The sequence below is a fragment of the Ailuropoda melanoleuca genome, chromosome 3 (genome assembly GCF_002007445.2).
Source record: "Ailuropoda melanoleuca isolate Jingjing chromosome 3, ASM200744v2, whole genome shotgun sequence".
NCBI classification, from domain to species: Eukaryota; Metazoa; Chordata; class Mammalia; order Carnivora; family Ursidae; genus Ailuropoda; species Ailuropoda melanoleuca.
Genome location: NC_048220.1, coordinates 36,755,145 through 36,782,501, shown reverse-complemented (window position 1 = coordinate 36,782,501; position 27,357 = coordinate 36,755,145). Strand labels below are relative to the sequence as shown.

The 27,357-nt window shown below is 39.8% G+C and overlaps 1 protein-coding gene across 1 annotated transcript in view; it reads left to right on the top strand.

The window, feature by feature from the left end:
• The window catches only part of ANKRD55 (ankyrin repeat domain 55), a 697,933-nt gene that overhangs the window by 151,771 nt on the left and 518,805 nt on the right, over positions 1-27,357 (top strand). The window lies entirely within an intron of this gene.

The following is a 27,357-nucleotide window of genomic DNA, read 5'->3' as shown; positions in this document are numbered from 1 at the left end:
AAGATTATCGAGGGAAGGTGTAAACTGAAGGATCCAAGGGGTCACCCCACCTCGTGAAGGTTACGCACACGTTTCTGTCCACCATGGCATCTGGTTTGAACTTCATAACCCTCTAGAAACCGTGAACCCACACCACAAATATATGTATACCATTTTCTATTTTGTTTTGCAAAGAACAAAATGAACAAAAACATCTTGGAATTGGGGGAGGGATGGAACTTTGAGAATTTGCACTTTGCAAATGGATAATGGGCAAGGAAAAAAACCAAATCTAGGCCATATATTGGGTTTTCAGCACTGGGAAGGTGTCTTTAAATATATTTTACATAATGGTTTTGAGCAGCAGACAGCATTGTCTGCTAAGTGGAGGTATTGACAATGAGCTAAAAAGCTACATAATAGAGTTAAAAAGAAAGCCTCCCTTAACTTTTCCCCAGAGCATTTTTACCCTGCTGAATATTTTAGGTGTTTTGTTAAATGTGTCCCAATGTCAGACTTGTTTGGAAAAAGAGCATTGTTATCTCCCAAGAGAACGATGATTTTTCTTTCTTTCTTTCTTTCTTTCTTTCTTTCTTTCTTTCTTTCTTTCTTTCTTTCGTAGAGCAAAATGCTAACTTTTAATAGACTAGCCTTTTTCATATAGAATATGTCCTCCCTCAGAATTCCTAGGCAAATATTCAAACTCCCGGGTTGGGAAAGTTTAAAAAGGAACTGAGAAAATCTATAGTGGCTCTTTCTGAGATGCACTCCAACACTTGGCAGGATGAGGTGTTCATAGCAGGTGCTGGATTTGCTATAAATGGACAATTTATAAACAGATCTGACAACTGGGAAAACAGACCAGGGGGGAATGCTGGCATTCCAGGGGCCTGTGGTTGATTTCCTATCAGATGGTCCTCAGCATGGAATTATTGATAGCTGCTGCTCTGAAAGAAGGCCAGTTGGCTCCCGCATAAAAGGACTGTACCTCAATTCATGCCTGATCTGCTGCTAGATATTTTAAATAGGTCAGTGCAAATTAGCTTCTTCAGGTTGGTACTTCCTTAATTAGCAATTTAATTGCAAAGTCTTCCTCTCCCTTCTCAACCTTGATTGAACTTACTTGTCTGAAATGCAGAGGACGGAGACTTGAGAGAAGTACGACCAAAACAAAAGCTGAGCCTGAGGGCAGTGGGGGAGGATTCAGAGCAGCCTGTAGTGCCTGAGGCCAGCACGGAACCTAGCTAAGGCAACCCTTGTGTGCATCTGAGACAAGCATTTTTGGCTGTGTATCCTGGGGAAGAAGGAGCAGGGCCTTTGTGTACTGAGCCCTGGGGGAAGAGTTTAAAATGTGCAGCAAATGAATCTCATTTTTCTTTTGCTGTTTGCCAAGGGCTGCCAGTACACTAGGATATTCCTTTTTTTAATTATAATAATAATTTTTGTTATGTTAGTCACCATACAGTACATCCCTGGTTTTTGATGTAAAGTTCGATGATTCATTAGTTGCATATAACACCCAGTGTGCCATGCAATACGTGCCCTCCTTACATACTAGGATATTCCTAAAACCCCTCAGCAAGGTCTACTTTCAGAGTATTCTCATGGAGCTTTCTAATGATCACATCCATAGTTTCCATTGTTTTTATTTATTTTTTGAACCGGCTTTTCCCCCCATAGAAAAGTTTAATGGTTCCTGTATAGATGGTATCAGATAGCATTCCTCCATATCTATCTGCAGCCTTGCACTGGCATAGTTCTGCTCAGAGCTGGCAGATTGGCCATACCTGTTTGTTCTAGCTATATGAGTAGTTTTTCCAGGAGACATTTGTTTGGCTGGGTCTTCACTTTTCTGCTGACCACGCCCTATTGTTTTTCTCTTCGAAGGAACAGACTGAGGGCCTGATCCCAAAAGGAATTTTGACTTCCTTACAAGGACTGAAAATTGGGCAGGCCTGAAGATTAGGTTATGGAATTGGATGCACACCCTCGCACATGGGTTGGCTGGGCTTGAGGACTCTTAGAGTGTAAAGCATAGGGCTTTGAGGGAATCCAGAGTAGGGACTATTTGGTGCCACGTAATGGCTAACATAACTGGAGTAGAAAGAGATCTGAGGCATTGAGGAAACCGACACTTTTGTTAGTTGTGGGAAGTCTTGTCTGTGAGTGGAAATTCCTGAGAATCTTGCCCCTGGGAATCTCAGTTTCATCAGTTGTGGTGAGCTCTCTGGTAAATGTGTGACAAATCTTACTGCAGCATCTCTTATTTACATAGAACCATACTGGGTGTAGGAGGTATAAGAAAGTATAGGTATAGTACTGCCAGCCAGAAGTTTATGATGTAGTTAGAAAGATACACTACATTCTTGTGAAAAAATAATAAGGTGTGGGGGGGGAGCAGCAGAACAAGTAAAATTCGTGGACTACAAAGGGAAAGCTCTAGAAGTGCCCAGGAAGGCATGGTGGCTAGAGGGTTGAGGGAATTCTTGATGGGGAAGATAGGGCTGGAGCTGGGCCTTGAGGAGAGTGGGAGAAATTCAGTGATAGAAATGCGCAAGGGAGACTTTTCCAGGTGGGGAAATGTCATGCTGATAGCCCTGATGAAGAGGTGACCCCTGAATTTGGGAGAAAAGAAAAGAAGAATGGCCAGGCAGGTAAGGCTGAGGAATTACACAGATCTAGAGGTCACACAGAGTTTGGAATTCATCTTGGTAGTCGTTTCTGATCAGGGAAGGGAGATAAGAAAAGCAGGATGTCAGATGAAGACAGAAGAGAATGGCAGTCAGTGCAGGAGGACCTCACAGGGTCCAATCTCCCAGTGACCAAGGCTTAGGTCTGTGGAATTTAGTGGACTGTGTGGTGTGTTCTACTAAACCACTGTATGTAAACAGAGCCCTCCTTCCTTGGTGTCTCTCTTCCTCCCTTACGGTCCCTGCTCACCGTCTGACTAAACTAGGGCCACACAAGTTTCTGCTTATGGAGTTTCCCCAGAAACACAGAGCCAAAGTGAAACAAAGGCAGATTCATTTTTTTAAAGTTCACTTCTTTGACTCTTATTTGCTCACTCTGGGATTCCCATTAGTGTTGCCCTGATTGATTTGAGACCCTACTGGATATTTGGACAATTGCTTATTTTCATAACTCAGAAAGTCATCTCTGAGCTCTGGGAACATCTGCTCAATTTCACAGTTAGGGCAGAACCACAGACCTGGGAGTGGGGGTGTGTTCTGCCTTGGTAAGGGAGGGCTCCTGAGAGGACATGAGTGTGGACCGTCTTTCCTGACATTTTCTCCCCCATTTTTTAACATCTTATTGTGTGGCCTGCAGACAGGTTGGGCATCCCTACGAAGCTCAAGATTTGCTTATTTTGTAAGATCCTATGGCATTCATATGCCCATTAGAGTTTGAGAAGAGCTGCTTTTAAACCTAGCTGTTTGGAAGGATCACCTGTGAGTTTTTAAAACATTCTGCGGTGTATTGTCTAGCCCAGATAAATTAAGTCAGAATCTCTAGGGGTGGAGCCCTGACACTGCTGTTTTTTAAAAAAAGTTTCTAGATGATTCTATGTGCTGCCTGTGTTGAAAACCACTGGCCTATGGTGTTAGCCACTCTGTTTCCAAGGCACCAAATTCCCCTCATGTTGTAAAACAAAACATGACTAACCTTTTAACCACAGATCCAGACAGAGTAAAAATATTGTTAATTAAGCATTTATCCAGAAGCTGGTTAGGAAACTCCTGGCCAGGAGCAGATGTAACCACTGGATTCAGTTGTAAGTGTCAAGATGATAGCTTGTTAAGATTCCTAGTCTTAACTATTCTCTTCTGGCTTTGGAGGCTGGCTCCATGTAGAACCTGGAAGACAGTTGCCCTTGCTCCCAATCTTCTTGATATCTAAGGAGATGTACCCAGGCCTGTGCTTTGAGGAGTCATGTTCCTTGTCTTTTGCAGCAGAAACATACTGAGGAATTCAGAGTATTGATTTTCACACAAATGCTCACTTTTAGGAAACAAGAAAAAGTTTAAAAGCAGTTTTCACCAGTCCTCAGGCTAGGGTAGATGTCAGATTTTAGGAACTATATTATAGTTATTTCAGTACAATTTTTTCCACTTAGGGCCTTTCAATTACTTAATACCAGACTCCTGAGAACCTTCACCCATGAATTTCAGTGAGTCTCAAGTCAGCCCCTGATTTCCCTCAGTCCCCCTTGGCTCTGTTATAATATCAGGAAACTTCTACCAACAGATTCTAGTTCTCAGACAATCTTGGTCAAGATTTTGAGGGTATTAGCCACTCTGGTTCTTCTTGCTTTACACCTGACTTTACCTGCCCTCGCTATGGCCATGAGCCTAGGCATTGTTATATGAGCTGTAGCCTTTCTTCTCATTCCTTATTTTTTGTCCTCTTAGAACTAAGTGTAGCCTGCTTAGCTGGAGTATACACATCCTCCTCAAATCTTTCTAGAGAATTTTTTCTTGGGCGAGATCCTGCTTTGAACTAAGATATTCTAGAATCCTGTGTTGATACTTGTCTGTCTGGGGTCTCTAGGTGCTGCGTCCACTCAGCATCTCATTCATATTGCACACTGTGGTTTGGACTGTTGGCCGCTCCCCTTAAGGGCTCACTTCTTACATGGTCTTGTTCCCTTAGCTTTGTCTCCCTCCTTTCTTGGTTTTCTCTCTTTTCCCTTTGGCTTGGCATTAGAGTCTCAGCACAACTCACTGCTCCTACCCTCACTGAAGATATTGCAGTAGCAGTACCTGTTCAAATGTAACCATGGGGAGGGACAATGTCACCAGGACCATCACCATTCTCAATAACAATGGTAACATTATTTTTTGCTCATGAGGAAATGGATTTGGAGATGAACTAGATAGTGGTTTTGAGAAGACCCAACTGTCTCACTCCTAGCTTGAAACATCTAAGGCTTCTTTAGTTCTATGTCATAACATTGCAAGTCAAGATGACCTCAGGAAAAATTCTGAATAATTAACTGATATTCAGTATTGATGTTAACCTGAAGTGATATTTATGTTTGGCTTGGTGGTTGGTTCATGTATTTGTGCATGTGTGTAATATATATATATATACATATATATGTATATATGTAATATTATATATATATATATACACACACATTACACGCACAAATACATATGTACTGAAATTATATATATTTACTGAAAACATAACAGGGATGTTTGTGAAGTGGGCACCAAATCCAAAAATTGAATGTTGTTTTACTGAAGTTAAAAGATTATCTGCTAATTGCTTTGTGAGGTTCCTAGGCTGCCAGTCCTGGCAGCTCCTTTGGGGACAGCAGAATACTTATTCCTCTCTGGAGGAAAATTCATGGGGAAGATCAGAGGATTTTAGACATTGTTGCTGTCTGTAAAAGGATTTATAATTTGTACCTTCCTGTGCCCAAGTTGCTCCTAGGCACCCTTGCTGTGGTGCTTGAAGTTGGTATGCCTTCTGTCCAGACAAGTAGCTTCTTGGGCTATTAATTATGTAATTAAAAGTCTAAACCTTTTCATTTTAAATCATAATAAAATGTTTAAAGGTATGTTGCTTGTAAATGTATTTTATTTTTTGTCTTTCCATTTTATTGCCTTTTATTGAGGGCTGCTAACTGGCCAAGCCAAGCTAATTACTGCCCTCTTGTTTTTGGAAGACTAGGTGACACCAAGGCCATTAATGACTCAATAAATTGGAGCTACAGAAAAGCCTGACTGCTTTCTTCTTGTTCCTTCTCTTAGTCACATTGTTCAGCTTTGGCCAATCTGAGACAATGAGCACTGTGAAGTTGGCTATTGATAGGGCTGAGAGCGCTGGTTGATAAAAAAAGTATCAGAGTGAGCAGAGACTCCAGGGACCAGGAGAATGAGAGGGTCAGAGGGACCACCAGAATGGGAAAAAGGAAAGGGGAAGGATACCAAACTGAGAATTCCACCCAATATTAGAAAGGTGTCAAGCTTCTGATTAAGATCAATGGCTTACTCTAGTGTTGAATCAGTATTAAGCTGACTCTTCACATGAATTAGAATCTGTTGATTGCTTGAATTAGAATGAAACCGTAGGCAGTTCTAGGGTGTTTATGGAAAAGGTAAATGTTAAAGGGTCAGAGTAGGTGGCCAAGTCCCTTTTCTCCTGTCTTATCATTAAATCTAACCCATTCATAAAATGAAAACAAATCTAGCAAAATCTTTTATCCTGGACTCTTGGTGTTACTACACTTTATAAACTAAAGACTGATAGTCTTTTTTTGAGGAATGATATAGTGCCTGTCACATAATGATACTTAATAAATTGTAGAATGATTGAATTGTTGCATTCTTGATAAAACTCTGTTTGCCTTAAAAATGATATCAGCTATACCTTTATCTTATTTTTAGATTTATTCTCAAGATTAGGTATTTTTTCCATTACAAAAGTAATTTGGTAAATATAGAAGAGTGAGAAGAAAAAAATCATTACTGATCTTAAATACTACCTCTGTTAATATTTTTTGTATTTTCTTATAGACTTCTCTATCAAGAATTTTAAAAAATTTGTTTTTTGACATGGAGGGGCTTGGGCATGCTGAATGTGGATATAATGTACACAGTTATTTTAAAATTTTAATTCAATCAAAATTAATTTGGATTAGGAGGCTTCTGCCATCATTTGGAATCACTGGGGATTCTTTAGCACATTGTAAATATTTTTTCTAAGAATTTAGAATAATAGAGTTAGAGTTCAAGCAGAAAGAATACTTGTTGATGAAGAGAGATGTAGAAAGATTCAATAACTAGTTAGCTAGGCGTAAAGCCTCCTCTATGACCCCCAGCCCATGTGTTCTCTTTCCTTCAAATAAATATCCTTATAGCATAGCCACAGCGAGGGAAGGGGAGGTAACCGGAAAAAATTAAAGACAGCCTGGAATTCCTGTAAAGTATCTTAATGTGAAGTAAGCTGATTCCTTAGAGAAAATGAAGTAACCTCAAGTAACAACAAAATGGTTAAAAGTGTGTGCTTGAGAGTTATAGTTCTGGGTCCAAATTCTGGGTCTACCGTTTACTAGCTCTGTGGCCTGGGGCAGGTTTCTTTGATAACTTTTTACTCACCATGTAATTATTGAGTACCAACTATGTGCCAGGTACTCTCTGTGCTGGGGATATAGCAGTGAACAAAGCAAAGCCTATTTTCCATGAAGCTCATATGCTAGAAGGGGACATAGACAGTGAAAATGTAAATGTGTCAGATAGAAATAAGCAGCAGGGAGAAAAATAAAGCAGGGTAGAGGGAGAAGGAGTGTCAGAGAGGATGCTAATTTACAAGGGGAACACCTCACAAATAAGATGACATTTGAGTGGAGATCCAAAGGAAGTCCTTGTTCTTCCCCAGCCACAGTTTCCTCATCTCTAAATGGGATAATGATACTATCTGATTCTCAGATTATGATATTCTTACAAGGTAGCACTGAGAATTCAATGAGAGAATACATTAAAGCCAAAGGCCCCTCTGATGATAGCTATGGTTATAATTTCCTTCTTCTGTATCAAATGGAAAAATTATGTAGATCTGTAGGACCTTGGTAGCAGTAACACTCCTGTGATGAGTAGTCTGACTTGCATGATGACACATGCTTTTGATGGAATCCTAGACCTAATTCTTACTCCCTGTTTATTCTTAGCCATATCTGCCAAAACTGCCAACCTATTTGACATCAGGTGGAGATCTTATGCATGGCTGACAACAACTAAGCCATATTTAAAGGATGAGAACTCAAGGTTGAATTCCCTATGCAATATGAATTTTCATTGTAGCCTTTGAACTAAGATGCTATCTACTGAGTGAAAGTAAATGAGATAATTCTGTTCAGATTCATGAGGATGTTTCTGTGGATATAAGACTTGCCCTTGCTTGAAGGGATAATATTAAAACTCATTAAAGTTTGAGTACAATGGTGCCTATTATGGAGAAACTGAAAAAAGAGCTAAGGGCTTTGCCTGGTTGGCATTTCTAAAGTTAATGTATCTTACTTAAAAAACAGAGCTTTTGAATTTCCATGGTCCCACGGGGTACTGAAGTCTTTGTGTTCATCACCCAAGGTCTGAGAAATGACTTTGGCTGCATTTGCAAATTGAATAAAGTGTTTAAATCTGTATGAAAATGGTCATGTACCAGGAAATGTTTTTTTTTTAAAGTGATGGGAAATTGTTTTCTAAAACAAGCATTTGAAGAATTGCTCCCATGACTTCTGAACAAGTTTCGTTCTTTTGATAAGAACTGTCTTCTTCAAGTGTTGTGTTCTTGGGATTTCACTAGGAAACATGGGTCTAAACCTCACTGAACAGCACTGATATCCATGAATGTTTTGACTTACCTGTTGACACGATAGGTATGTTTTGTTTTGTTTTTTACCTGGTTTAATTCAAAGTGCAGAGTGGTTTTCTGTGAGGCTTTATCAGATAGGCTAGACTCTTGGATGCTCCTGAGGTCTCTTGATACTCTGGAGAGGAGCTTGCAGATCATTGGAAGAGTAAAGTTTTACCTAACTGCTTTAGCTTGGCATTGTAGAACTTACTTGTGGCTACTTCCAGATCTATAAATGGATTTGTTTTTATCGAAGAATTTGACCTTCCCATTTTAAAGACATTTCCCGTTTTAAAGGTACGTGTTGGCTGGTGTTCCTTTTTCATTCCTGCCAAAGGTGCATTCATGGTGGTCTGAAAAAAATTATTGGAATGAGGGAGGCTGAACCATTTGTCAGCAGTAGGCATATATAGGTTCATGCACTGCTGTTTCACAGTTGATGTCTGTTTAAGGCTGTGCATTTCCCCTGTTGTATTTTCTTGGGCCTCTTTGCCATGAGCCCTCTTGGAGTACCACAGGGTCTTTAGTAGCTATAAGTGATTTGAATCTAAAGGTCCTTCCGTCTGTATTTGTAAGAATTTCTGCCAGAAGGAGGGCTAGGTTTTAATAGCCCTACTATTGGGCTACCTCCCCTCCTTTTTTTTTTTAATATAAAAACTTGAAGAAGCTAAGGGAAAACCATGATAAGTGCTGTGTTTTCAGTGGTAAGAGAAATACCCAGCATGCCTAACCCTCATCAGGTCCCAAGAATCTCCAAAGACAGGAAATAATATGTGACAAAGACACAAGAAAGATGTGTGTGTGTGTATATATATATATTTTTTTTTTTCTTTTTCATTGTTTGATCTTAACATTTGACCCATTTTATTGGTCCATGTGCAAATAAAGACAGCTTTCACAGTGAAGGCCTCTGAAATATTACCTTTCTTACATTAACGTTTGTGGCAATGGCAGGTTCATATGACACTTGTATACTTAATGTATACCTCATTGTGATCTACTGCCCTCAGTCATGGACTTGACACATCCAGGACTTACTGATTCACAATAATGCCATACTGCTTTTCCAATCTTCAGCAGCATAGCCATTAATTACTTAAAAGAGGCATGTGGCTAAGGACAGAGGTCCCCAGGTACGTGATTGTGAGGCCCATTATGCTTCAACAATTTTCATTAACATATGTCTTTTTAGTATCTGTTGATTGAGAAATTACAAAACGTAAAAAAAAGCTGTTGCAAGTTCAGGTACTTGGTATCTGTTTAAATATATTTATATATAACTTCATTAATTTTAGTTATATGATTAATATATGTCTACATTTTTATTGAGTAAATTAGATACAACCCATAAAGCTGTATCTTCCTTCTCACTTCTTGACCTGTGCTCCATTTCCAGTCCTCTCCCTGGAGGAAACTGCTCTTAGTACTATAGTTCATATCCATTCATTTGGATGGATGCTATCTTATTAATGTATAAAAATCTGTATATATTTGGTACTGCTTTTTATGTGCGGTACATGTGTTCTCTAAAACATCCTTTGTATATATGGGCCTCCTTAGGATTGTGTAGTCAGCTGTTCTTTGGGGTAGGTACCAAGAAGATTTGTGGGGATTTTCCTTTTAGGTGAACTCATATTTATTAATCACAAAATCTAGATATATTTGAAGTGCAGTAGGGTATATATGTTAAGGCATTGTTTATTCAGCCTGAAGACAATGTCTAGACTCTAAAGGATTAAAGGACCCCCTGTTTAAGAATCTCTAGCAGAGTGGAAAGAAGGTAGGCCTAGATGTTATAGGCCTTGATTCATCATGCACTGGCTCTGTGACTTAATAGGTCTGAGTGTCTTTCTGTTTCCTCATCTGTAAAATTGTGAGAATTAATTCTGTTTACCTCACTGTCGTGATGAGCAGATGAGAAAATTACATAAAAGTTCTTTGGGTTTTTGGGGCACCTGGATGGTACAGTCAGTTAAGCATCTGACTCTTGGTTTTGATTCAGGTCATGATCTCAGGGTTGTGAGAGCCCTGTGTTGGGTTCGGCTCTCGGTGCAGAATCTGCTTAAGGTTCTTTCTCTCTCTCCCTCTGCCCCTCCCCTTCCCTCTGCACACATGCTCTCTCTCTCTCTCAAATAAATAAATACATCTTTGAAAAAAGTTCTTTGAATTTTTGGTTCCAGCATCATGACAGACTGTTGTAGAAGCCCTGCACACAACAAACACATAGAAATAATTAATTTTTAAAAATTCATAAAATATTAAAACTAGAAAGGGATACTCAAAGGAAGAAAGGGAAATCTCCAAGTACCAGAAGCAAAGAGGGAACACAAATCCAGAGTGGTAAGCTGATGAATAGATGTCACCATGGCCCAGAAGAGAATTAGACATTTGGTATATGACCTAAATGCTTAGGTTGATGGTAGGGTTTTAATGCCCAAAGATCTGTCCTGGGTTACTCAAGGCTCCTGAGATCCTAGTATGAGGCTAGGCCCATATCTGCTCTTTCAGTAAAAACTCTCCACTGGTCCAGCAAAGCTCGGAGACAGCTCCTGAGTACCCTGGGTTTTGGTAGAAAAAATAACATCCACATGAGTGTGCTGTGCATGGGTATAGAATCCAAATTTACCCTACCTGTATCTTGGGGAACCCCAACTGAAAAATTAGTATAGAAACTGTGGTGTAATGAAACCCCTGGGGCTTCCTTTACAGGAAAATTCAAAATCATTCTCAAAGTACATTTCTGTAGTTCACAGCATACAAAATTAATAAACACACACATAGACACACACACATACACACACATACCCCATGTGCCATAGAATGAAATGATAGGGGAACAAAAATTTGGAAATTTTATATTCCAGGAACTTAATAAAGCAGTGTGAAATTTAGGGTACTATAAAATAAATGTGTTTAAAATAATGAATGAAATGTGAGGTGGGGGATGGGCAACATTGTTGAAGAGAGGTGGGAGATACAGACTTCTGGTTATGAAACGAATAAGTCATGGGGGTAAAAGGTACAGCATAGGAAATATAGTCAGTGGTATTGTAATACCATTATATTGTAACAGAGATAGCTATACTCACTGTGGTGAGTATAGCAAATTGCACAGACTTGTCAAATCACTGTTTTGTACACCTGCAACTAATGTAACATTATGTTTCAGCTATATTTCAATAAAAAAAGTCATGAGAAAAAAAGATATAGCATGAAAAATAAATAAAATAATGAAAAGTAAAATTAGGGGAAAATCAAATAATGGAATGAATACTGAAACAGAGAATTTGTTCGTTTGAAAAATATCTCATAAAACTTTAGAAAGGAAAACTGCAGCTACTAAAATTGTGCTTTGTAAATAACACACACGATGAAAGGTAGAGTTTATTAAGATATAATTATTAGTGATTAAATAGTGAAACTAAAGCAATGGTCCATATTAGGCTATTACTAGTATGCTATAAATACTTGTAATGATTTCCGATTCCCCTTATTATTTATGTATTTTTTATTGAATTATAGTTGACATACAATGTTATATTAGTTTCAGGTGTATAACATAATGATTAAAAAATAACATATATTACGAAATGCTCACCACAATAAGTGTAGTTACTATCTGGCACAGTACAAAGTTATTACAATATTATTGACTATATTCCGTACTGTATTTATCTCTCTCTCTCTCTCTCTTTTTTTTACATTCCACGTATAAGTGAAATCATATGGTATTTGTCTTTTTCTGTCTGACTTAATTTCACTTGGCATAACGCTTTCGAGGTCCATCCATATTGTTGTGAATAGCAACATTTCATTCTTTTCATGGCCGAAAAATATTCCATCATATATATATATATATGAATATGAATGACATCTTCTTTATTCACTTATCCATTCACTTAGTTTTCTTTATCCAACACATTCTCTTTATCCATAATTACCTAACCCACATGAATAATAACACCAAGGCATAGAAAATATAAATCAAATCTGAAATCTTTGTAACTCTCTGGACTGAAGTCTCTGTGCTTTTTAAACATGTTTGATTTTTTGACTTCTTTTATAGGGAATAAATTTGCCTGTGGAAATTAAAGTATATTGTAAATATAAAGTAAAGCACCACGTAAATATAAAGTAATTCTGAAGGCAAAAGTAAAGTGCCTGTAAAAGTTGAACTCTAAACCTCAGAAACATCTTGTGTCCCATCAGAACAATGAAGAAAATCTTGTTTTGCCTCTGAGATTTGGCATGACTATTTCACAGGGAACTAGATCGTACTTCCCTTTAGCAATGAAGTTGTCCACTGTGCTTAGATCGCAAAGAACTTCTAACTGATGGTGGTGCTAATGGCTGCTTATAGTCCATGCTGAAGTCACAGCTGGGCCCAGGAAGAAGCCCAAAGAATTTTTGCTTTATAATGACAACCCAAAGACTCTTCTCATATATACCTTTTTGTTGGCTTTGCTACTGGTAAGAACTATACCCTCCTCCTGTTTCACTGCTGGAGGGTCTAGACCTTTTTCTGCATGATTGTCAAATGTTTTCTTGCTCTTTTAAAACAAGACTCTCCCGGGAATGCTCATATTTTTGTTTCCACAACATTTGTAATGCCACATTCTGAACTGAGCAATAACATGAAATTTGCCAAGTATGAGAGAATATTATCAATTCTTGCCTGAGTTTTCCAATCCATCTCCTTTGCTTAGGAATGGTTTTGTGGTTGCTCTCTTTGTTGCTAATATTACTCATCAATGAGAATAACAACAAATGCTAAGTGATTTATTAAAATGAGAAGATAAAGTTTTAAATTACTTAGGAAAAATAGCTTTCCTAGAGATCATAAGAAGAGTGTCTACAACTTCGATTTATTAGAAAGCTTTAGAATGAATAGGTTAAAACATTGAAAAAACTGATATAATCAGCTAAAGGGAAAAGAAAGACGAAATGAAATTTAAAAGTGAATGATCCCTGAAAAGAAAAAAAATCCTGTTCGTGTAAGAACAACTGAAAGTAAGACATGCACCATTCTATTTGAAAATAATAGAATTCATGTTTAAATTGCAATTTATTTTCAGCATTGAAGAGCGCAAACTGGAGTGGGATCTTGGAACCAAATTCAGAGCTTGACAGTGCAGGCTGGAGAGGGCGGAGTGGCTGTCTGGTTGCCAACATTGAACAGTAAATAATTTCTTCTGAGTGTCTGTTGTTTTGGTAGAAACTGAAACATGCCATGGTGGTGTTTACATGATGCCAGAACATCTGAATGGAAATCAGAATACAGATGCATGCCTTACATCTATTTCATATGTAGGAATAGTCTTCAGAATGGCAGCCCCATTTCAGTCAGGGATCAGGAAATGGCACTCAGGAAACAGAGGGCTGTTTTCTCCTCCCAGTTGGCACTCTTTGGGACTTCCATCTATCTTCCCTATCTTTTGATGGCTTTGATCCTGCTAAGAACTGCGCCTTCTTCCTGCTTCCCTTTGTCCTTGTTTCTCATCTAACTTCTTTGAGTCTCAGTTTTCTCATTTGTAAAATCCCTGTGCCTGAACCCTGGTAAGAATTTAAGAACTACTCATTCCTTTTTTAACATACCCTATTTCCCATCCACACAAGTGGTGGAAATGAAGATAGCAAAAGTGGAAAAGAGGACCAGAAGCTGATTCTTATGTAGGTTTTCTCCCTTTGCTATTCATGAGGTCCCACATAGCTATTCGTGAGGTCCCACATAGAGGAATCCTCATCTCTACCTTATCCTCTCCTTCTCCCTCCTTACTCTTCAAGGGACCCCAGTGATCAAAGAAGTCATTGGCGTGGAATGCTGCTCTGAAATATAGGTGCCTGTTTTTCTTTAGGCTTCTGTGTACTCTAAAGCCACCCTATTCCCTTACTGCTACCCTTATCTTTCACTGTAGGACATTAAAATTAAGGGGTGGATTCAGGAGGGAGCTTTTAACTTAGTATTCCTAGCAACACATGCTCCTAGAAAACCTCAAAAGGGATTTTGAACTTGCTTCTAAGAGAAGGAAGGCTTGAGAGAATTTGGGAAGTGGGCAAAGCCTGAGGGGTGTCACAAGATGGTGATGGTAGAAAGTTGAAGCAGGTGCTCAGTGCGGAGTGTCTGAAAGCTGACCCACACTGAGAAAGAGACATATTTCTCTGGAGCCCTTGAGCCTTTCTGTCATCACGCTGCCTCTCTGAGTGTCCCAAAATTGCCCTCTGAAATCTTCACTCCTGCTGCTGGGTAGCTGAGGCAAAAGGTGAGAGAGTCACTGAGATCCCACTGATCCCACCAGTATTCGCCAGTATCTCTGTGACACTGTTACATGTTACTTCTAGCATGGCATTTTGTGCCTCAGGTCCTGGTCAGCTTTTTACCACTTAGAGCTTGTTTCTTTGGGAGAATGTTTTCTGAGAGCTCCAAACGACCAGTTTGAAACCATACATTGGGAATAATAGTTAGAAAGTTAAATCCTACTGATAATTCAGTCACTTATCCAGATTTTTCTAAATGACTAGACGGTGTGATGCTAATAAATGCCATCTAATGGGATAAAAGGTTTCAGATGTTTGCAAGTGACTGGCCAATAGCAGAGGATACAGTGCCATCACAAGTCACAACACAACTAATCCAGCCTATTTTAACACTTAAAATCATAAGAAACAAACAATCTCTTGTTCATAGGAGGTGAACTTTGTTTGATTGTAGATATACAGGGCTGTTTGAGACATATAGCTGGCTTAGGGATCTTTAGTATTATGCCATCAATAAATCTTTCCTGATGTTCTTATGTGTTTTCAACTTAATTGGCTGCACTTAAAGTGTCTGATCTTGAAAAACAATAGAGAAGTACATTAAAAGTGAGTGCAATCAAATACAAATGGTTCAAAGTTACATTAAAAAGGGGAAAATCCATATATTATTCCATTTAATGTACTGCACTCAGAATGTCAAAGCCTGAAAAAGAGTAGTAATTATGTAATCATTTAAAAAAGTGTGTCTTCAAAGAGTATTTAATGGCTTTTGAGAATATGCTGCCATTATAATTAGAAAAAAGCAGATCACAAAACTATATTTTGGGATAATCCCAGTTTTGTAAAATAACTGAATATATGTACAAACACACACACACACACACACACACACACACACTAACACAAGGAAAAATGAAAAGATTTGGGATTAATAAAGAAAAAGATTATGATCATCCAGGTGGTAGGATTAGATGTGATTTTATTTTGCTTCTTTGTATTTTTTGTGTATCTTGTAGTGGACAACTTTTAACTTGTTTTCATAGAAATTTTTTTAAAGAAAACATTATAGGAAAAAAGGAAATTAAAATGAATGTAATTTAACTCTAAGATGAAAAATACATTGCAATGGAAAAAATGCTTAGAAGTAAGGAAAGAGGGTAGGGGAAAAGAGAAAGGAAGATTGTAACTGGGTCAAGTACATGTACAACTTTCTCTCCTAAGCTCAGGGATTTTTCTTTCTACAACTGCATTCAGCCTCCCCAGAGCTGATTTCTTCTAATCTTAAGAAGACAAGTTTCTGAAGTCGTTGCAAGAAAGATCACATTTGCTCCCAGCAGAGTGGCTAAACTGGCATTGCATTTGCAAGCAGTATTTGTTTCAGAGTTGCTGACTGTACAAGTTGCTTTATGGGCCACTTTTTGGGCAGCTGTCTGGAGTTGGTATTGTGTGGTGCTGCCATAGGCTTTCCGGGTTTTCCCAGTACACCAGTGGGCACATTGGAAAACCCATGTCTGATTCTATCATGATCCATGTTGTCACACTATGAAGATCTGCCTCCCTATAGCCTAAAATGGCCTCCAGAATTGACAGTTGTTTCCCATTAACCTGTGGTCAGGCTCCCGTTTTTTTTGGTTTTTTTTTTGTTTTTTTTTTGTTCTGAGATACTCTCTTATTCAGCTTATTCAGCACCTCAGCTTTCATCCTGGGATTTGGATGATAGCCACGTGGTGACACTGCTCTGAGGTTGCCCCAAAAGCTGATCCCCAAAAAGAAATGTGCACATCTCCTATGTGGGCATGCCAGCCACGCCCAACAAGACTGGCCTTTAATGTAAAGGCAGGGTTTGCAAATAAGAGCATGAGATTGAGACAAGGACAACTTCAAGGTTGGGTTTAGGGTACTGTGTTTGTTTTTTTTAGCTTGTTTCTGAGCCAAGATTTAAAAAAAAAAATCAGGGTTTGCACAGCAGCTGATAAAATGGCTATAATTATTTTGGTGGAATAATTTCTCTGAACATAATAATCTCTACCCATGGATTCTGTGCTCTAGTCATGAAAGTAACAAATCTTTGTTGCAAATATGATTTTCAAAAGAGATAATGCATGTAAATGCTTAGCCCATATAGTGAACACTCAATAAATGTTAACTCCTTGTGGTTAGCTGAAACAGTAGGGCAGTAAGTTGGCAACTCTGGATGGTGTTTCCTCTGTGTTAAAAAAACAGTTTTAACTGCAGCAGTGGTGCTTTTGTTTCTAGACTAAAAATCTGTCTCAACTGTAATGTTTTTATTTTATTCACATTTTGAGCTCCTTGCAAAGAACATTTTTTTTTATTTAAAGATTTTATTTATTTATTCGACAGAGATAGAGACAGCCAGCGAGAGAGGGAACACAAGCAGGGGGAGTGGGAGAGGAAGAAGCAGGCTCATAGCGGAAGAGCCTGATGTGGGGCTCGATCCCATAACGCTGGGATCACGCCCTGAGCCGAAGGCAGACGCTTAACCGCTGTGCCACCCAGGCGCCCCTCAAAGAACATTTTCTCTCAGAGGAATGGGGTATGGGGAAAGGACAGTGATGCATAAAATGTCTCATCATTGCAGCCTACTTTTTCTGCTGCCCACGCCCCTACCCTGCTTTTATGGAATGGCTCAGCTATGCAGCTACCCAGAAAATTTAATTAAGAGATGTAGGGCTTAATTCAGATCTCTTCTGGATGGCCAGAGCGATGTGGCAAATGACCTGGTGAGATGGGTACTTTATTTCAACGACAAGCCTCTCTCCCACTCAGTGGGTTATTTACTCAAATTTTTTTTAAATCTGGAGACTTGGAGGTGATGCATTGCAGACAGGATCTGAGTGCTGGGAAGATTTGGAGGACGCCTGTCTCTCTTGGAAAGAGGACACTCATTCCATTCTATGTTGGGTGGGGGGGGGGATTAACATGATTAAGTTTGGTAAATTCCTTCATTAATGTAGCTGTTTTATAGCTGTTGAAAAGCAGAACTCAAAGAACCATACATTCTTGGCAAAGCTGTTTCTCAGAGCCTCTCCTCCAGGGCATGAAGAATCTGCTCAGGGAGCCTCTTCCAACCCAGGAGAAGCAGAGAAATGAATGGTCTCTCCCTTTCTTAGGTCTTCCATTATATCTTGCTCTTTTCTGAAATCCATCCTCTTTCTTCCTTTTGTCTTACGATGGTTTTCTCCAGCAAATGGAATTAGGTACTTCCTTACTCTTTTCTTCCCTCCCTCCTTCTGCTTCTTCTATACACTGGTTTGTATTTTCTTTTGAAGGAACACACTTTTCATTCATTCATTGCTTTTTTTTTTTTGAGTGTCCATTCTGTGAGGGCACTTTATTTCTTATCATATAGATCAAAAGCATTCTGTCTCCTTGTTTAGTTCAGTATCTCAGAATTTGCCCACCTCTTGCTGGAAAAGGCATGTGCAAGAGATCAGCAAATATTCCACAGTATACAGTTTCTTTTGGGAAGACCAACAGATTCTCTGCAGACTCCTCTGTTCTTTCTCTTTGGAACAGGGTACTACCCAGGAGGAAAATCCATCTAAATTATTATCATTTATTATTATAATTAGTATTATAAATGTAAATTTTTTTTGTTTTCACCAAAAAGCTTATGTTTGTCCATAACAGAATATTTGTGCGGTCACTTAAAATTTTTTTTTAAAGGTTTATTCATTTATTTGACAGAGAGAGAGAGCACAAGCAGGCAGAATGGCAGGCAGAGGGAGAGGGAGAAGCAGGCTCCCTGCTGAGCAGAGCCTGACATGGGGCTGTATCTCAGGACCTTGGGATCACGACCTGAGCCAAAGGCAGACACCTAACTGACTGAGCCACCAAGATGCCCCTCACTTAAAATTTTTTAAAAACATCATCTCTTCAGTAAAATTTGTTCTCCTTGGCATGGAGTTTTTGTTTTCCATTAAATGAGGTGGTTTTGTTATTTCTGGCTCAGAGGGAAGCAACTTACCACTGAGTGACATAGCTGGGTGACATAGCTATAAGGGAAGCAGGCTTTACAATGCCTCCCTTCTTTATAGGAAAGGCAGAGATGTGAGGTTTGTGGAAATGTGGAAGGAAGGTGAGGGGTGAAGGGATGCTTTTTTCTAAATATAAAATATATTAACTGTCAGGGACATAGAGATGGTTCTTTTCACAAAGAAAGACTGAGTGAAAACAGATCATGTAATTATAGGTGGTTAGGGACTTCTGAATCAAAGCACAGGCTAACGGGTTGAGGAATCAAGACCCTTCTATTGAGTGCTAGATTTAAAGTAATCTTATAACCTGGTGGAGCCTCAGCCTGCTTAATTGCTTCAACAGATACTCACAGTTCTATCCTGTTCGTGGGTCCTGGGCAGTGGTTCTCATACATAACAATCACATGTGGGGTTTTTGAAGCAAGCAGCTTCAGGAGCTCCACCTTTGGAGCTTCTAATTCAGCAGGACTGGAGAAAGGCCCAGGAAGTTGTATTTATAACAACACTGCGTAGTTCAGATACAGGGGTCCATAGGATGAACTATGAGAAATGGTGCTTGGGATGTACATAGTTTTGATGAGGGAAGAAATATATGAAGAACAACTAGGAAGGGGTTGGGATGGGCTACCATAATCCCATAGAAAAATCACTTTAAAAATTAATCCACTGATTTATAATCTCACTAAAGCAAATTATACACATCTTATCATTGTAGTCAACAAATGTTAGATAAGTGCCCAAGGGTCTCATCCCAATTAGTGTTTAATAGTAATAGTTAGCTAATCGTTTCCTGGGGATTTCTAGAATAGGGATGTCTTTGAAAACTTTGTTACAACAGTAGCATTCAGAATGTGGATGGGGGCTTTGAAATGAATAGATCCATAGATGTCATTTACTACATTTTCATAATAAATCATGTCCTAGGCCAATATCCAGGTTAATACCTGGCCTAGGACATAATACCTTCATGTCCAGTGGTAGGAAACAGAAAGAAAGTGTCCCTGCTAATTACGGAGCAATGGGATGTAACTAGTGCCATAATAGACGGACTTGTAAAGAGCATGGGAAGCGAGATGAAGGAGGTAGTTTTTTCACCTTAGAGATAATTCTTCATCAAAAGCTTCTTTTACAGAGAGAAAATTGGGACGCAGAATTAGGAAGACTTTAGTATGTTCATTTCATGAAAGGCCTTCAAAGTTTACATTATACTTTCTATCCCATGTACACAGACTCTGTAAAGGGTACTCTGGGGTGTGTGTGTGTGTGTGTGTGTGTGTGTGTTTTGTATCCAAATGAAAGAAAATGGTAAATATTACTTTATTACATTGTTTTCCTTAATCATCCTTTGGACCTTCTGAAATATCATGGTCACAGGGATTGTCATATCCATCTTGTTGTAAATTGGATTGTTTATATAGTTGTGTAGATCAGCACATACATGCTACCCTAAAACTTGATTTTCCAGCTCTTGGGGACTAGCTCTGTAGAGCTATGGGGGTAGTGTCAGAGCTCAGATGTCAGGTTTTACTTTCTGAAACTTCACTCCTTCATGAAAATAAATGAATTTAGAGAAAGGGTTTGGGAATATTTTGACCTGTGGCATGTTTTAAACCTAAGTACCTAAAGCAAAGTAATGAAAACAAACAGAATGAACAAAAGAAAGAAAAGTCTCTAACAGTGCTAGAAACAGGCTAGGAAAGAGCTTTTGAACTGCATAGTTCTATAGATAGAGCCCCAGTTGATTTCTGAGTAGGAAGCTACCTGAATAAGGTTACACCAGAGAGATAAGCAGGGACAGAAGGCTTCCTTTAGGGGCAAAGTTGTAGCACTTAAATTGTTAAATCTCTTTCTGGTAAACTCTAATCTGGGGCTGACAGGGAATAAAAGGTTTTAATGTTTTATAGCAGAGCTGTTGCCCATATTGTTTCTAAAACAAACCAGCTAACAAAATTTAGACTGGGTAAAATGGGCAACTGCATGATTTTGCTTAATTCAAATATTAACGTTTAATTTGTGGCTTGATGACAGAGTGGAAGTGTGATAAATGTTGATAATTTACCTCCCCAGAAACCCCTTTATTTAAGCGCAACAGGGATCATCTAGCTTTGCCTTTCTACTTTCAAAAGGAAAAAGAGGAGTTGCTAATTTGCTAAATATTTTCTGAGAGATTCCCTACATCATTTTGGACAGCTCGGCCAATCATGAACCATTTGGAGAACATCTCACATTTCATCTCATAGACTAAAACATCAGAATTTTCCATCTGTGATTTGACATTTATGGAATGGGCCCAAATGAGGAGGCCTGGGTTCAAATTCTTGCAATGTGGGGGTGGGTAAAGCTTCAACATAAAGCTTTTAGAATCTAGCTTTAAATAATAACCGTTACTTTCTAGCTGGGTGAACTTGAAGTTACTTAGCTTTTGAAGCTACAGATTTCTTACCTATAAAATGGCAGGTAGAGAGTACTTGGACAGTATTTGTTGTGAGTGAACGCTTACCTCACAGGGTGGTTAAGAGAATTAAAGGAATGAATTCACATGTGGCATTTAGGACAGTGCTTGGCTCATATGTAGCATAGGCTCAATAAGAGATAGTTATTTTTCCTGTTTCTAGCCACTGGATTTGTACAAATCTCTTACTCTGTCTTTTTCTTTTATCAGAATCCTATACTTCATGGATTTTTTTTGGTGAGAACGAGTGGAAATAATTATATGAAAGTGCCTATCTTATAGTAGCCCCTCAATAGAGATAAAAAAGAGAGATGGAATCTGCCCCCTGGGTATCTGGGGTGCTCAGAGAATCTAATCATGGAATTTTGAATTACTGACTCTTTGTACAGTCCTTCAGTTATCACTACTTGAAAGTGGGCAAGCAATGCAGAGTATAAAACACTTCAAGATGCAACACAAGAATGTGACAAAGGAAGATCAAACATATTTAGGGAGAATAGGTGAAGCTACTTGGAGTGAGTAGATGAGAAAGGAAGCCTTAAAGGCTCTGGTTTAGTTACTTGGCAGGGCCTAGCAGGAGTAGCCTTCATTGTAAAGATGCCAAGTGAACAGGACCTTAAGGGCAAAGAAAATATCATTTGTTCTTTTGATAGTTTCTACAGTTGTAGTAGGAGCAGTAGCTGAGCACGTAGTATGCAAAAAATGAATGCTTATTGATGGCATACACTATTGGTTGCATACCCAGTGACTGTTCTCTTCTTTCCTTTGTGACAAAAACCTGGTTTTGAACATGCAGCTAAAGTCCCAGCCTCAGAAAATGACTCATGGCTGGTGTAAATCAATCATAGTAATTCTGTTCTTTCTCAGTGATTGGTCTAGAAATGGTCATGTGATCCAATTCTGGCCACTAAGACTGAGACATTTGTTGGCCATTTCTGGGAAATATTTTTCTTCTGAAAAGATAAATATTTATCAGGAGAAAGTTAACTCCTCCTTCCCTTTTTTAGTTTTGTCCTCATCCCCTTACTTTACTGATGTTGGAAGAACTTGTTGAGTTGCCATCTTATAACTCTGAGGGAAAACTTTGCCAGTACAATGGGAATGGCAAAGGAGCCTCAGTCCTTCATGACATCTTTGAGCTATGAACCAACCCTAGGGCCAAAAGTGTCATATTAAGTAAGTAACATATGTTCTTATGGTTTAAGCCACTGTTAATCAAGTTCTCTGTTAATTACCATCTAACCCTGATAATAGTAATAGCAGGAATGATAACATTTAGAGTTCTTACTGTGTCCTGGGATCTTTTCCGGTGCTTCTTATGTATTGGTTTATTTAATCCTCACAACAACTCTAAAAGGTACATGTTAGTACTATCCCTATTTTATAGGTGAGAAAAATGAGGCAAAAATGTTAACTTGCCCAATGTTACAAAGATAATAAATTAAGAATTAGCATTTACATATTAACATCTGATTCTACCACTATGTTAAACTGTGTCAATATAACTGAACTATAACAATGTATAAAGATAGTTAATGATGTTGAGCATTTTTTCATGTCTTTTTGCCATTTGTATGTCTTCTTTGGAGAAGTGTCTGTTCATGTCTTCTGCCCATTTTTTGACTAGGTTATTTGTTTTTTGATTGTTGAGTTTGAGTAGTTCTTTATAGATCTTGGATATCCGCCCTTTATCTGTAATGTCATTTGCAAATATCTTCTCCCATTCTGTGGGTTGCCTCTTAGTTTTGTTGACTGTTTCCTTTGCTGTGCAGAAGCTTTTTATCTTGATGAAGTCCCAAAAGTTCATTTTTGCTTTTGTTTCTCTTGCCTTTGGAGACGTGTCTTGAAAGGAGTTACTGTGGCCAGTTCTTCTCTAGGATTTTGATGGATTCCTGTGCACCCAAAGATACAGATGTAGTGAAAAGAAGGGGCACATGAACCCCAATGTTCATAGCAGCAATGTCCACAATAGCCAAACTGTGGAAGGACCCAAGATGCCCTTCAACAGTTGAATGGATGAAGAAGATGTGGTACATATATACAATGGGTTCGGCCATCAGAAAGGATGAATACCCACCATTTGCATTAACATGGATGGAACTGGAGGGGATTATTCTAAGTGAGGAAAGTCAAGCAGAGAAAGATAATTATCATATGGTTTCACTCATATGTGTAACATAAGCAATAGCACAGAGGACCATAGAGAAGGGAGGGAAATCAGAAAGGGGAGAAATCAGAGAGGGAGACAAACCATGAGAGACTATGGACCCTGGGAAACAAACTGAGGGTTTCAGAGGGGAGGGGGTAACGGGGTGATGGATATTAAAGAGGGCACGTGTTGTGAGGAACACTGGATGTTATATGTAACTAATGAATCATTGAACACTACATCAAAAACTAATGATGTACTATACAGTAGCTAACTGAACATAAAAAAAGATAGTTAAATTGAGTTCCTTTAATTTTGGTCTGAATGGTAATTTAATATAGTATTAGAAATTCTGGCCAAGAGCCTATGTAATGGCTATTTCATAAATCTACAAGGGAATTAAAAATAAATTTTCCCTACATTTCCAAAAATATGTAGAAAGAAAATCAAGGTACCAGGAAGCATGTAATGAAAATATTTTATGAGGCAGTGGTTAACTAGTGAGTAATGATCTCAAAATTAAAATAATAAAAATATAAATCATGATAGAACAGAAGATTGGATTTAATTTGATAACCATGCAGTCAGAACTCCTGGGATGAGAGATTGAGGACCTATCATTACTTCAGGAAGTAATAGTCCTCTAAGTGAAATAATACAGGCTTGGAAAAGGCTTTCGTCTATCTTTCTGATAGAGCTTGTACTGAAAACTTATGTTCATTTGTTACATTTGTTTGTAAGGTTGGTTTTTTCATGAATAAAACAAGCAAATAGTAAGGAATTTTACTAATAAACCTAATAGGTCAGAATGAATGTTTCTTATGAAACACTTAGAACAGGGCACATAGTTAACATTCAATAAATATTAGCTATCATGATCTCATTGGCTAGATTTCTGTTACATGCCCATGCCTCTACCAATCATTGACAAAAGGAATGGTATTGTCATGATTGTCTTAAATTCGTCTGGACTTTCTTCTGAGCTAATGAGCTGGGGATGGATAAGGCCATGTGGATAATCAGAGTTTTATCAACAAGGAGTTAAGAGAATGGCTGCTAGTTGAAAATAAATAGTGCTAATTCAGTTGTGTTTAATGCTATTGGAAGAAGACCTTTTAAAATGCTTTACTGAGAGGGAGTTAAGATGGCGGAGGAGTAGGGGACCCCTTTTTCAGCCGGTCCTCTGAGTCAAGTTGGTACCAGACCAGCCTGAACAACCACGGAATCATCCTGAGACGCAGGAAGATACATCTGGATCTCTACAAATGAACATCTCCAGCGCTGAGTATTGAGGTACGAAGCGGGGAACCGTGAAACCGCGCACAGATATTGGAAGGTAAACGGAAGGGGGAGGGAGCTGCCGTGTTCGGGCGCCGGGAAGCGGTAGCCACCTGCACGGGGGAGCGGGCGGACTCGCGGACCAGCACCCGCGAGAGAGCAGACTGAGACCATGAGCTGGGGAACGCGCGCAACCAGACTGAAAACTGGAGCTCCGGTGCGCTAACTGGAACCAGACTGAGACCAGGAGCTCCGGGAGTGCGCGGGGGCGGCTGCCGGTGTTAGAAAAACAAAGCACAGAGACACACCGGCCCTGGAAGTGAGGGCTGGGACACCGGGTGTGGGGCACACATCCCGGGACGCTGCAGGGTTAAGCAGCACCAACAGAAACAGAGTTTAAGTGGCCAGAACCCCAGTGGAGAACGGTCCGCAATCCCTCTGTTCTGGGACAGAGGCTGAGATTCGGCCACTGCTTCTCTGACTCTCAGAAGAGGGACAGCAAACCACCAGGGAAAGCCGCCAGAGAACAAAAGCCTGGAAATACTGGCTCACAGGGTGCCCATCCCCATCCCCCCTTGCAGGGGACAAGGAGACTCTGCCCAAATAGGGTTGCCTGAGTATTGGCATGGTAGGCCCCTCCCCCAGAAGGCAGGCTGAAAAATCAAGAAGCCCACATCCCTAAGGTCCCTATAAAACAAGGGCGCACAGCCTGGGTCCTGGTCAATAATTTGGGCTCTGGACAACCCCACAACCTCTCCTCATCAGAATGACAAGAAGGAGAAATCCCCCCCAGCAAAGANGGCGGGGTTGGAAACACAAAGGACAGAGACGTGCCGGCCCTGGAAGTGAGGGCTGGGACGCCGGGTGTGGGGCGCACAGCCCGGGATGCTGCAGGGTTGAGCAGCACCAACAGAAACAGAGTTAAAGTGGCCAGAACATCAGTGGAGAACGATCCGCGATCCCTCTGTTCTGAGACAGAGGCTGAATTTCAGCCGCTGCTGCTCTCTCAGAAGAGGCATAGCAAACCGCCAGGGAAAGCCGCCAGAGAACAAAAGCCTGGAAATACTGGCTCACAGGGTGCCCATCCCCATCCCCCCTTGCAGGGGACAAGGAGACTCTGCCCAAATAGGGTTGCCTGAGTATTGGCAGGCAGGCCCCTCCCCCAGAAGGCAGGCTGAAAAATCAAGAAGCCCACAACCCGGAGCGCCTGAGTGGCGCAGTCACCAAGCACCTGTCTTCGGATTAGGGTGTGATCACAACGCTCCGTAAGGAGTCCTTCATCGGGCTTCTCCACCGGGAACCTGCTTCTTCCTCTCCCACTCCTCTGCTTGGGTTCCCTTTCTTGCTGACTGTCTCTCTCTCTCTCAAATAAATAAATAAANTAACCAAATTATCAGAAATGGAATTCAGAGTAACAATGGTCAAGATGATGTGTAGACTTGAAAAAAGTATTAACGAAAATGTTAATGGGAATATAGAATCTCTAAGGGCGGAAATGAGAGCGAATCTGGCAGAAAGTAAAAGTTCTGNGCTTCTTCCTCTCCCACTCCTCTGCTTGGGTTCCCTTTCTTGCTGACTGTCTCTCTCTCTCTCAAATAAATAAATAAACTCTTTAAGGAAGAAGCCCACATCCCTAAGATCTCTATAAAACAAGGGCGCACGGCCTGGGTCCCAGTCAACACTTGGGCTCTGGACAACCCTGCAATCTCTCTTCATCAGAATGACGAGAAGGAGAAGTCCCCCCCAGCAAAGAAAAGATAATGAGTCTGTGGCCTCTGCCACAGAATTGGCCTCGGCCACAGAATTAATACATATGGATGTATCCCAATTATCAGAAATGGAATTCAGAGCAACAATGGTCAAGATGATGAGTAAACTTGAAAAAAGCATCAGAGAAAGCGTTGCTGAGAATATAGAATCCCTAAGGGCAGAAATGAGAGCGAATCTGACAGAAATTAAAAATTCTATGAGCCAAATGCAGTCAAAACTAGAGGCTCTGACGGCCAGGGTGAATGAGGCAGAAGAACATATCAGCGAATTGGAGGATGGGTTAGTAGAAGACAAAGCTAAAATAGAATCTGGACTTAAAAAAAAACCACCCCACGAATGTAGATTACGGGAGATTACTGACTCTATGAAACGATCCAATGTCAGAATCATCGGCATCCCTGAAGGGGTGGAGAAAAACAGAGNGGCATCCCCGAGGGGGTGGAGAAAAACAGAGGTCTAGAAGAGATATTTGAACAAATTGTAGCTGAAAACTTCCCAAGTCTAGCAAGGGAAACAAGCATTCGTGTCCAAGAGGCAGAGAGGACCCCATCCAAGCTCAACCAGGACAAACCTACGCCACGGCATGTCATAGTGCAATTCGCAAATATTAGATCCAAGGATACAGTATTGAAAGCGGCCAGGGCAAAGAAATTTCTCACGTACCAAGGCAAAGGTATCAGGATTACGTCAGACCTGTCTACAGAGACCTGGAATGAGAGAAAGGGTTGGGGGGGCATTTTTAAAGCTCTTTCAGAGAAAAACATGCAGCCAAGGATCCTTTATCCAGCAAGGCTAGTTGTTCAGAATTGATGGAGAAATAAAGACCTTTCAGAATCGCAATCATTAACCAATTTCGTAACCACGAAACCAGCCCTACAGGAGATATTAAGGGGGGTTCTATAAAAGTAAAAAGTCCCCAAGAGTGATACAGAATAGAAAGTCACAATCTATAGAAACAAAGACTTTACTGGCAATATGGCATCATTAAAATCATATTTCTCAGTAATCAGTCTCAATGTAAATGGCCGAAATGTTACCATAAAATGCCACAGGGTTGCAGATTGGATAAAAAGACATGACCCATCCATTTGCTGTCTACAAGAGACTCATTTTGAACC